Source organism: Dermacentor variabilis, chromosome 1 (assembly GCF_050947875.1).
Source record: "Dermacentor variabilis isolate Ectoservices chromosome 1, ASM5094787v1, whole genome shotgun sequence".
Lineage (NCBI taxonomy): Eukaryota > Metazoa > Arthropoda > Arachnida > Ixodida > Ixodidae > Dermacentor > Dermacentor variabilis.
In genome coordinates, this window is record NC_134568.1 from 65,338,721 (window position 1) to 65,351,174 (window position 12,454).

General features: G+C 49.8%; 1 pseudogene; it reads right to left on the minus strand.

Moving 5' to 3' along the window:
• Positions 1–12,050: 12,050 nt before the first annotated feature.
• On the minus strand, positions 12,051–12,454 carry LOC142571408 (tubulin alpha chain-like; annotated as a pseudogene).

The following is a 12,454-nucleotide window of genomic DNA, read 5'->3' on the forward strand; positions in this document are numbered from 1 at the left end:
GTAAATGACAGCACAGAAATGTCAGCGAACTTAACTGAGTCTCTCATAGCCCGAGTATTATTTCGGGACGTTAACCCCGCGAATCAAATCATCATCACCATCAACCAAAAAGCCAAGTAGGAGAAGAAGAAGAAGAAGAAGCAGAGATGGGCCCTAAGTCGGAAACACCCTTCAAGCTCCACCAGAAGCGCCGCCGTCGGCGGCGGGTGGTGATACTGTCCGAAATGCGGCTGCCCGACCGTACGCAGACGCTGGTGGTGTTGGGCGGCGCGGTCGCCTTTCTCGTGGCGCTCGCCCTGTCCGTGTTCCTGTCGCTCGGCTCATACGCGCAGGCCGTCGCCCAGGGCTCCAACTACACCGGTCAGTCGCGTTCCAGCCCGGCCACTGGAGCGCACAAGACGAGCGCGCCTCCTCCAGCGACTCCCCCGCCGGCGCCCTATGCCAGGTACCGCGTCGCCGTTCCCGCACCCTTCACTCCGAATCCCGGCTCGAGGGTCGTGCTTCCGGTGGAGGACGAGATCTGACAAGCGAGGACGAAGCGCGTTTGTTGACGCGCGCGTGAGCGCACATCTGCTTTCGTTGCTCGACGAGACGAATGCATTCACCATCGGTTGGCCCCGCTCCGTGGTAATAGGACAGCAAGAGAGAACTGTTGACGCACATTGTCGTCGTTAAACTCGTCCGATCGTAATTAAATGTGAGCCATGCGAATGTTTAGCGTGTTCAATTAATAAAAGAGAGAGAAAGAGGCAGTGGAGGTGGAGGCGACTCCATTGCGGGAGCAGTATATGGCAAGCCGTCGCATGCGCGAAGGTTATATTGTCTCGTCGTGCAAATGGTGACACCGTATAAGTGTCTCAAGAAGCAGAGAGGGAAAACCTCAAATGAAAACATTCTACTTCCAACGTAGCGCCTGCAGAACTGTGCTGCCGGTACACCAAGTTTTGCGGATATAGCTTTTTTCACTTCAGGAGGAGGAAGGCAGCTCGGGATCTTAAGTCTCGTTTTTTATTTGTTGTTAGAAACAAAAGCTTCACTTCTTGTTTTGATAAGCTGCAGGCTAATAATGTTATGTGCCGTTTGAACGAAGACAAAAACGAGAGCCACAAGTGTGGCAACGCATCAGTAGCTAGCACTGACTGACGCTATGCTCCATTCTTGTCATGCGTGTTTTAAGGTGAACGGAAATGCTAGTTGTATAATAACAAGGGTGCGATAACAAGTCCCAGTTCTGGAGCATAATCCTGACCGCTATACTATATGTACATTTTTCGGCTTTGTTTTGCGTCGCAAGTGTTATGGGTTCTCGGTGGTGAAGTGAAATTGGCGAAATATTTTTTTTAGCATTGGGTTATTCAACGCACTGCTAAAATGTTACTGAGCCCTGACTGGCAGAAAGTAAAGCGCAAATGTAACGCGAAAAGTGCAGGGCTGACAGATTATCACGTAACAAGCGTGCGCCGCATGAAGATAGCATTTCCCAATGAATTCGGCTGTGTACGTCGTTCATCATTTCACTTTGCCAACAAGACCCCACGGATACTCAGCCTACTGTTCTGTCGTTAGGCAGCGGGAAGTGTGAGGTGGCAGGTGAATTACAATAACAAAAATAAGCACACATTTTGGGACATCATATTTCAAAATAGCGGCAGAGTTTCAACTAAGAGCAAGTACGCCGCTTAGTCGTTAACATTGGTGCTGCGTTAAAACAGTGTTCTGAGCGGTGAAGCCACACGACAGGTCGTGGCCTCTGAGATTTGCGCGCGCTGGCAGGTTTTGCTGCGGTCGTCCCATTCGCACGGAGAGAGCATAATTTCAGCGATGGGCGTCGCCGGATCCTTTTCCGCACCGCAGCGTTCGAACCCGAGCACTCGAAGAGCTTGGTGGCGCAACCCACCGCCCCGTTCCAAAGGGGACGCTCATAACATCCATCCACCCATCCATCCATCCATTTTCATACGTCGCGGAGGCTTTCGCGCGCTCCGGTATTGTTGCTGCGGCTTGGATGAGGCGAGAAAACACGATTTTTCACAGCCATATGATCCCTTACTAATTAGGAAATAATGACTCAAGGTGTACGAGTGGACAAAGCGCGTGCTGGAGTTTATTTATTCTCAAACGCGTTAATTTTTACGTGAACACGTATGCCCCCAGTGCATTCACGTGGGTATGTAGAAGTGGTATGTCTGTGCAAGAGTTCGTCATGAGACGGGCAGAAAGTATGAACAGCCGCCAACTAGCACCTTTCATCGACCTTTAGAACTGCGTATCTAATGTTTGCTTTGTTAGCGAACGAACAAACCTAAGTCGCAGAAGTAAGTGTGCAAGTTCAAAGGCAAATATTCAAGGTGAAGTGCCACTGAAAGGGCAAACACGCAATGAATGTTTCAGTTAAGGCGCAGCAAGCTTTAGGAAAGGTACGTTTCATTGCGGATTAAAGAAAATCCGTGTGTCCTGGTGCGTGCATTTGCAGTTTCAAGGCTAGATGGCGCAACAAATTGTGCGCAAAGCGTGAAATGGAAAAGTATGCAATTATTTTTTTTTGTTTATTAGTGTATTATAGATGCCGCCCAAACAGTATTATCTTAATTATGAACAGTGTGATTGGAATGTGAATTACAACTCGATAAAACGCAAGCGGTCGCGTTAAGGCGACTCCAGACAAACACACCCACACCCAAAGTACATTAACAAAATCACATGGGGCAAGGAAAGCGACCTATGTAGGCTCTGTTCAGAAACAGGGACACTCACACACATAATGTGGGAGTGCACCTCGCTCCCGTTTTCTCATCCCCCCGTCAGCAGCGATACTGACTGGACAGCCTGGCTCAGTTCCGGGGACGTCGACCGACAGCTTGAACTGGTAGACTGGGCGGAGAAGGCCAAGCAGGCCCACGGCCTTACTTGAGCCCGATCCCTCTGCCACCTCCCCCTTTCGATCCCCATCCCCTTTTCAATAAAGTTTGCGACCACCACCACTACGACCAAACACAAAAATCCGCGTGTCTGCTTACGGCGCGTGCATATTATTTACTTTAAGAAAACATATATTTATTTATGAATACCTTACAGGCCTTCCGTTTCAGTTTCAGTTTATTATTCTTTAAATACAATGAATTGGTAAGAGACAATATGCAGACGAGGGTCCCAAAGTCAAAGACTGCAACGGGACCCTCGGCATTCGGTAAGGAGCAAACTACGGTGTTAAGAACGACCAGCTGCAGTGCAAGTTTTGCCAACCAGTTGCGACGGTGGAGGCAACATTCCGGGAGCGTCGCCGCACACCTCTAGCCACGGCGTGACTAAGTCGACTGTGTGTGAACAACAATACGTGCGTCCTCGACTCTCCGTCGCTGGAGCAGAGTTTGACGAAGTCGCCATTGTAACTAAACGGGCTCGGCGGACCAACTATTGTTACTGAGCCGCGGGAACGTCTACTGACACCCCTTCCCACGCGCCGACCAAGACGCCAGACAAGGGGGGGCCGACGGGCGCGCTGCAGTTCGGGGAATAAATGCCCCTACCGTGCCGGGTCGTCTCCCCTACGGTGCCTGGTCAACTCGCCTACGGTGCTTGCACGGCCGTTTCCGTCACCTGAGTATCGGGGGAGGACCGAGTGTTTAAAAACCGCTGTTGTGCGGCTGCTCAGGACACTATCTCTCAAGCAGTCATGTTAGACTGATGTACTTTCTCAAACAGTCATGTTAGACTGATATAAATAGTGTAAATAAACCCATATTCCTCGTTCTCGGTGAGAAGCAGTCCTTCCCTTCATCAACGTCCTCAGCGTGGATAAGTTGGACGATGGCATGGGCCAGCTACCTTCTAATTACTCCAATCTTGACAACGGATCACGAGCGATGAGATTGAACCCCCAATCATAACAACTGGCTGACAGCGGTGAGATGGACTTTGCGACGTGGTGCTGTGTCTGCGGTGAGTGCTTGGTTCTTGCTTTGACTCTCTAGGGTTCATTTTGTGGTTCTGTTCAAAACAGTAGGGAAGCTAGATTGTTGATTGTTAGCTAGGTTGTGTTTTCCTAGCTAAATTTAGCGAGCAGGACGAGGGCAGTAAAGCAGCAATCATGGAGTTAAGGACACTGCTGAGAGACGAATTCTTGATTGTTGGGGAGGAACTGGGCCTAGATGTACGCAAGGAAATGCGAAAATCGGAATTACTGAAGCTAATTTCCAAACAGGCCAGTGAGGAAGAAATTGTAATGGGGTTTGAACTACTGAAAAAGAGAGAAGAACGAGAGAGAGAGGAACGCGATAAAGATCGCGATTTAAGAAAAATGCAACTTGAACTTGAAAGCAAACGTTTGGAGTTGTCTCAAGGAAGTGAAGGGGCTCTGGGACGATCAAGTGAGGCAGAATCACACCACATGGACAGGCTATTAAAGCCATTTGAGGTCGGGACCGACATAGGTTTGTTCCTGAGCAATTTTGAAAGGACTTGCGAGAAGATGAACTTCGGTCCGAGTACATGGCCACAGCGGTTGCTGTCTAGGTTGCCGTGTGAGGCTGCAGAGGTAATCGCCAGACTCAGTGCGGAAGATGCATATGATTATGCGAAGGTCAAGGCCAGTCTTCTGAACAAATACCGCCTTTCAGCCGAAGCTTTTCGGCAAAGGTTTAGGAGCATAGACAAGAAAGATAGCGAGGGATCTGCGGAGTTTGCATATAGCTTAAAGGCCAACCTAGTCGAGTGGCTGAAAAGCGCGGAAGCGTACGACAGCAGAGACATGATCATTGAATGCATGTGTCTAGAGCAGTTTTACAAAACCATCCCCCAAGCTGTGAAACTGTGGGTACAAGACAGAGGGAATGTAAACACTGTGGAAAGGGCGGCTGAATTGGCCGAAGAGTACGCAACCCGTAGAAAGTTGAACGCCGAGGGCGGAAACTAAGACGGTCGAAATGGACCGCGGAAACCATTTCCGTTCAAAAGAGGTTCGTAGACTAGACGATCGGAGCCTGTAGACATGGAGGAAAAGCCCGCAGAAAAGAGCGAGGAGAAACTTCATGGGGAAACCGCACAAAAAGAACAGAAAAGAAAATTCGAATCTTTTAGGCCGATCCGCTGTTATAAATGCCACAAACTCGGACATATAGCTGTAAACTGCGGGAAGCATAGCGTAGTTTTTTCCTACGTAGAGGAAAAAGACGAGAACATGGAACTTTTAGGCCCCTATCTTCACGACCTGCAAGTTAATGGCAAACCATGCCGAGTGCTAAGAGACAGTGCCGCCACGATGGACATTGTCCATCCGTCTTACGTGACGATAGATGACTTCACCGGAGAAGTAGCATGGATCAAACAGGTTGTAGAAGAACACAGCGTATGTCTGCCCATGGCCAAAGTCAAAATCAGTGGACCATTCGGGGACCTAGAGACCGAGGCTGCAGTTTCCAAATTTTTGTCACTGCAGTACCCTTACATTTTTTCCAATCGTTCGAATCAGTAACTGTGTGAAAAAGGGCTTAACTTGAAGAGGGCATAGTACAGGCATTGACCCGCGGCCAAGCTCGTAATATCGCGTCGCATTCAGCTGAAAATGCACAAGCTGCTCCAGCGGAAGCAGAAAAAGGTATAACTTCAATACCCGAATCCGAGCTAGGCCCGAGGGACAACAAATCAGTTGAGGAGAGCCTGCCAGCTGACCAGCTCAATGAGAGCGTAGCACTAGAGTGTCAAAGTTCAAGCCTGCAGGAAGAGCAAGCTGACGCACTCACAAGCGAGACAGTGTCGTTATTATCACCGGCCTCAAAGAACTTTGATCAGCTCTTACGTGTCATTGGCAGCCGAGCAGAAGAATGATGAGAGCTTAGCTAAATTACATCACACAGCCAAAGAAGGCATTGCTAGGCGCAACGTGACGATACATGAGAAAGGAGGATTGTTGTATCGGCACTACAGAGATCGAAAGGATAGGATTATAGGTCAGTTAGTCGTACCTACTAAGTATAGGGAGGACCTTTCGAGTTTCTGTCATGGAAATGGGTGGCCCGGCCACCTAGGCATAAACAAATCAAAGGAGAGATTGCTTATGGAATACTACTGGTCTGGTTGTTTCAAAGACGTAGAAAACTTTGTAAGATCATACGATACCTGCCAGCGCTCGGGTAAACCAGGAGAGACATGGAAAGCTCCACTAAAGGTAGTGCCTTTAATAACAGAACCTTTCAGACAACTTGTAATAGACACGATAGGGCCTCTACCAAAAAAAAATCAGGATACTTGTTTACCGTGCTGTGTCTGGCTACAAAGTTTCCAGAAGCAATCCCTCTGAAAGAGCTCAGCTCCACCGAAGTAGTAGACGCGCTTTAGACAGTGTTTGCACGAGTTGGGTTTCCAGCCGAAATTCAGGCGGATCAAGGATCAGTATTCACGGGCGCACTGACTTCCACATTTTTGCAAAAGTGCGGGGTAAAGTTAATACACAGTTCTGTCTATCACCCTCAGTCAAACAGTGTAGAAAGGTGGGATTTAGTGCTTAAGCGAGTTTTGCGTGCGCTTTGTTACGAGCATAAGGAGGACTGGGAGTACTGTCTGCCGGCAACTTTGTTTGCTTTGCGAACGGTTCTACATGAAGCGACAGGGTTCTCGCCAGCAGAACTAGTGTATGGGAGGACACTCCGTTCTCCACTGAGAATGTTAAGAGAGATGTGGGAGGAAAGAGGGAAGAGTCCAACAGTGGTTGAATGCGTGCTAAATCTGCTGGAACGGCTAAGCGCAACCCAAGAACTAGTCGGAAAGAACATGGGAGTAGCTCAAAAGAACGCCATATTCTATTACGACAAGAATGCGAGGCTTTGTACGTTTAACGCCGGAGACCAGGTAATGATCCTCAAACCTTCAAGAAAGAACAAGCTTGAAGTTCACTGGGACGGGCCCGTTAAAGTGTTGCACAAACTTTCAGATACTAACTATGTTTGAAAATGCCCGGTCGCAGGAAGGAGGTGAGGATATATCACTGCAGTTTGATGAAGCCGTATGTAGAGCGGAGCGGAGTCATTAACTATACCATCAAAGAGCAGGAGGGCACTAGTACCAAGTTTAAGGAGTATAAGGCGACCTCCAACTCTCAAATCGGCCTAGAAGAAGTAGTAAAACATTCGGTAAGCTCGCGCGCTCTTAGACCCGAGCAGCTAGATGAGCTAAAAGGGGTGTTAGGGGAATATCTCGACAGATTCAGCGATCGGCCGGGTAGAACCGAACTAATAACGCATGAAATAGAGCTGACATCAGCCGAACCCGTAAGATCAAAGCCTTACAGGGTGTCTCCAAGACAGAGAGATATTATGGAGGCAGAAATACAGCGCATGCTAGAGTTGGGAGTTATTGAGTCCGCTGAGAGTGACTACAAGTCACCGCTAATACTGATAGAAACCCTTAACAAGGACCTTCGTCCGTGTGTTGACTACAGGAAGTTAAATGCCATCACTATAGGGATCAGCTGTACCCGATACCCAACATTGAGGAACGAATTGAAAAGGTTAGCGCTGCTAAATACATTTCAACTATAGATATCGTGCGGGGGTACTGGCAAGTTCCCCTTTCAGAAAGTGCCAGCCGCTATGCCGCATTCATCCCACCTGTAGGCACTTTTCGCCCTCTCGCACTCAGCTTCGGGCTGAAGAACGCGCCGTTTAGCTTCTCTAAGTTAATGGATATTGTCCTAAAAGACTTGCAGGAGTTCGCCTTGCCCTATCTTGATGATGCAGCAATTTTTTTCGGACAGCTGGGAACAACACGTATCGCACCTCAAACAGGTGTTCTGACGGTTGAGGGAAGCCGCTTTAACGATGAAAGCGGAAAAGTGTAGATTTGATTGTTCACAGGTTACTTATCTGGGCCATGTTGTCGGCCAAGGCACGAGACGGCCGGCCGAGCTGAAAATAGCTACGATTGGAGAATTTTCTCAACCGCGCACGAAAACAGACCTTCGTTCATTTTTGGGACTTGTGGGGTACTATCAACGGTACATTCCGAATTACTCGCAAATGGCAAGTCCATTAACGGACGCCCTCCGAAAGGGAGCACCGAGTAACGTACACTGGGATAAAAACAAACAGAACGCTTTCCAAAGTTTGAAAAGGCTATTGGTTTCTCGTCCTGTGCTTCGCGCGCCAGACTACACAAAGGAATTCATAGTTCAATGCGACGCAAGCGACAGAGGTATGGGCGTGGTACTTAGCCAGGTCGGCGACAATAACGAGGAGCATCCTATCCTCTATGCCAGCTGTAAACTAAATGTAAGAGAGGAAGCCTACAGCGCTTCAGAGAAGGAATGCGCTTGTTTAGTTTGGGCAGCCCAGAAGTTGTCGTGTTACTTGTACGGAGCGAAGTTCATCTTCGAGACCGACCACTGTCCTCTGACGGGGCTCAATCAAATATCACACAAAAATGGTCGCTTCCTCCGATGGAGATTCACTCTCCAAGAGTACAACTTCTCCGTTAGATATAAGAAGGGAAAGTTGCGTAGCAATGCGGCTGGTTTGAGCAGACTAATTTGAATTCTGCGTTTGAGGGTCCCGTCTAAATTTTAGGGTTACTAGTGTTAATTTTGTTAAGCCAAGAAGATTCCCTCTCATTTAGCAGGATTTTCTCCATGATTGCTGAATTTGTCAGCACGAAATTGCTTCAAAAATTGGCATAGCGAAATGCAGCAGTTTTATTTCCGCACTTACGTTTTCTTTGAAGCCTAGCGGGTCTAAAGTGAGAGCCAATGTACGTCATCTCGGCGCAGAGCCGTGTTGGGGGGTTCATTTTGCAGTTGCCTGTCCTTGTTGGATGTTATGGGGCGGTGACATCATTGCACAAGTGATTACTGCGTGCCAAAACATCACCCCCTGGCCACCAGCCGTTCTCTTCCTGCCCAGCGGTTGTCAGCGCTAGACAGTAGAGATTTTCCGGGCCATGGAGGCGCTGTTAAGAGCGGCCAGCTGCAGTGCAAGTTTTGCCAACCAGTTGCGACAGTGGCCGCAACTTTCCAGGAGCGCCGCCGCCAACCTCTAGCCACGGCGTGACTAAGTCGACTTTGTGTCGGGAACAATACGCGCGTCCTCCACTCTCCGTCGCTTCAGCTAGGATGCGTTTGACGAAGCAGGCTTTGTGCTGAAACCGCCACCGTTTCGCTCTAGCCTCGTCGCCGTTGTGACTGAATGAGTTCGGCGGGCCAACTATTGTTACCGAACTCACCAACGCGGACCTGATCTGCTATGAGTGGGGGAGTTGCCGCGAGAACGTCGTCGGAGACCTCTTCCCACGCGCCGACCGAGACGCAAGACAAAGGCTACCCGGGCTCGCTGCGAGGGTCCGCTCCGAGTTCTACGAAATTCGTGTGATGTCAGTTTCGGACCAAGAACCTGTGTGTGTGTGTGTGTGTGTGTGTGTGTGTGTGTGTGTGTGTGTGTGTGTGTGTGTGTGTGTGTGTGTGTGTGTGTGTGTGTGTGTGTGTGTGTGTGTGTGTGTGTGTGTGTGTGTGTGTGTGTGTGTGTGTGTGTGTGTGTGTGTGTGTGTGTGTGTGTGTGTGTGTGTAAACCGTCCCGCGGAGAGGCGGCATGTGTACGATGCCTGGACGAACGTTTCCGCGACCTTGGAATCGGGGGAGGACCGAGTGCTTATAAACGGGTGTTGTGCGGATGCTCGATACACTTTCTTATGCAGTCATGTTAGACTGAGACACTCTCTCAAGCAGTCGTGTTAGACTGACGCACTTTCTCTCGCAGTCATGCTAGACTGATGAACTGCATGTAAATACTGTAAATAAACCCATATTCCTCGTTCTCGATGAGAAGCAGTCCTTCCCTTCATCAACGTCCTCAGCGTGGATAAGTTGGACGACGGCATGGGCCAGCTACCTTCTAATTCATGCCCGACTCCAATCTTGACAACGGACCACGAGCGATGGGATTGAGCCCCCAATCATAACAATACCTGGAATTACTAAAAAGTCATCCGTTGCATCTATTGGCCTCAGGCAACTCACCCTGTGGCACATTTCTGCAAAGTACGCAGATAATGTACACGTTGTTACGTTTCGCCTCCGACGTGCGGTAATGCCGGCGCGGATGCAACGGACGCCGGGGCTTCGTTCATAGCGGCGGACATTTTGGACAGTTCAGCGCTGTCCCAACGCCTCCTGCTATGCGCGTCCAGGCATGTTTCAGTGCCACGTGTCTTCGTGTGTGTGTGTGAGTGTGTGTGCATGTTGGTGCCCACGCTTGTCAAAGCGCGGCAGCCGGGGAGAGGAGCTCCCCAACTTTGAAGCGAGGAGGTCTGACCGGCGCCGGCCCGGCGGATGCGTCACTTCTTGTCTCAACGTGTCTCTCAGCGTGTCCGTGCCCCGCCGTCACGGGCGCCTCTCGCAAGCCGTTCCTTCTTGCCCTTGACTCCGAAAGTATAAAAGCAGCTGCCCCGGACGCCGAGAGAGGCTTCGATTTCTTCCGTCGAGTAACGTGCTCTCCTGTCTCTCCACTTCGGTCGACCTGACCGACCGCTCTTTTGCGATGCTATAATAAACAAGTTGTTCTGTTAGCAATCGACTCATCCTTTGCCAGGACCTTCGGATGCTTCCAGCTGTGCCCCAGGCCACCAGGCCAACGCTACCGTTGGGGTTTGCGACCCATTTGCAACAACGTGTATACCGATGGCTCTGTCACACCATATGCCTCCACTGCAGCCTTTGTCATTCCACATATGACCATCGCTCGGCGGTTTAAACTAGACCATAGCTCAACATCAACTGCCGCAGAACTTGTTGCTATCCGGGAGGCACTTCGATTTCTCTCCGAGGAGCCTCCTCACGCATGGACGATATTCTGCGATTGCAAGCCAGCTCTTCAAACGATTGACTGTGTCCTCAGACGGGGCCCGTATTATTCCATGGCTATAGAAATTACAGAACGCCTCGACCACGCAACTACAAATGGCCACACTGTCACCTTTCAGTGGATACCCTCACACTGTGACCTGATCGGGAACGAACAGGCAGACGCTGAAGCGAAAACTGCTTTAGATAATGCTTGTGAAGTACGCATTCCGTTCTCACGTATAGACACAAACGCCCTACTTCGTCGCGTAAACCGCAACTCTACGTTAGAACACTGGACCCAACCAGATCGACGACACAAGCGATTACACAAATGGGGCCAAGAAATGAAATTTCGTATGCCTCACAAGCTCAAAAGAAGCCACACGAGCATGGTTCACCGGATTCGCCTTGGTGTCGCATTCACTAGCCGTTATAGACATATGATAGGTGCCACTGATACTAGCCCAAACTCTGAATGCTGTGAGGTGCCAGACACTTGAACATATATTTTGTGTGTGTCCCGCCTACGCGCAAGAACGACAGCAACTTGTCTCTTCCATTGCAAGGATCCATGAGAGACCGCTACCGGACGAGTTTCTTTTAGGTCCTTGGCCTAATGCAAACAGCGCAGCCCTGGTAACAAGAGCCGCTATAGCTTTTCTCCAAGCCACTGGGCTGGACGCACGGATTTAGAGAGGCCACAACTCTGTGAATTCGTATATACGCATATCTTCCTTATACCATCATCATTCATCAGCCCTTTCCCTCCCCGTCCCTCTTCCCCAGTGTAGTGTAGCAGGCCAGAGCAAGTTATAGCTCAGGCTGACCTCTCTGTCTTTCTGTAAATAAATTTCTCTCTAAAGTGTTTAATTTGGTCCAGGCACTGCATGCTTTCTTTGTTTACTTACAGGATGCCGATGGGGCAAAATATCGCAAAGCAGAAAAGGACACGGAAAAATATGAAGCAAAAATGTGTCAGATGTTTACAGTTCGGCACTTACGGTGCCTTTAAAGGAAGGGCTTCGAGGGAGAGCGCGAGAGCGTGTTTGGATCTCCTTTCTGCGAGGCAGAGTAAGGTAAGGGTTTAGAACCGAACGTTCGAAGAACTGAAGATGGAGGGGAGCAATCAACTTTTACTACAAAATTTTGATCACAACCGGTAATCTTAAGTTAGAGTGAAGTGCATGGTTCTTGCCGAGGGAACGTAGTGCTCGGCCTATAGTACCCCTCGTGCTCGTCTACTTCCTCGTTCTAGTTCATGCCAGTCTCCTCGTAGTTCTTCTCGAGGGCGGCCATGTCCTCACAGGCCTCGGAGAACTCGCCCTCTTCCATGCCTTCGCCCACGTACTAGTAGACGAAGGCGCGCTTGGCGTACATGAGGTCGAACTTGTGGTCCACTCGGCCCCAGGCCTCTGCGATGGCTGTCGTGTTGGACAACATGCATACGGAACGCGGAACCTTGGCCTGGTCTCCGCCGGGCACCACGGTGGGCGGCTGGTAGTTGATGCCGACCTTGAAACCTGTGGGACACGAGTCGACGAACTGGATGGTGCGTTTGTTCTTGATGGCCGCAATCGCAGCATTGACATCCTTGGGCACCACGTCGCCGCGTTACATCATACAGCAGGTCAT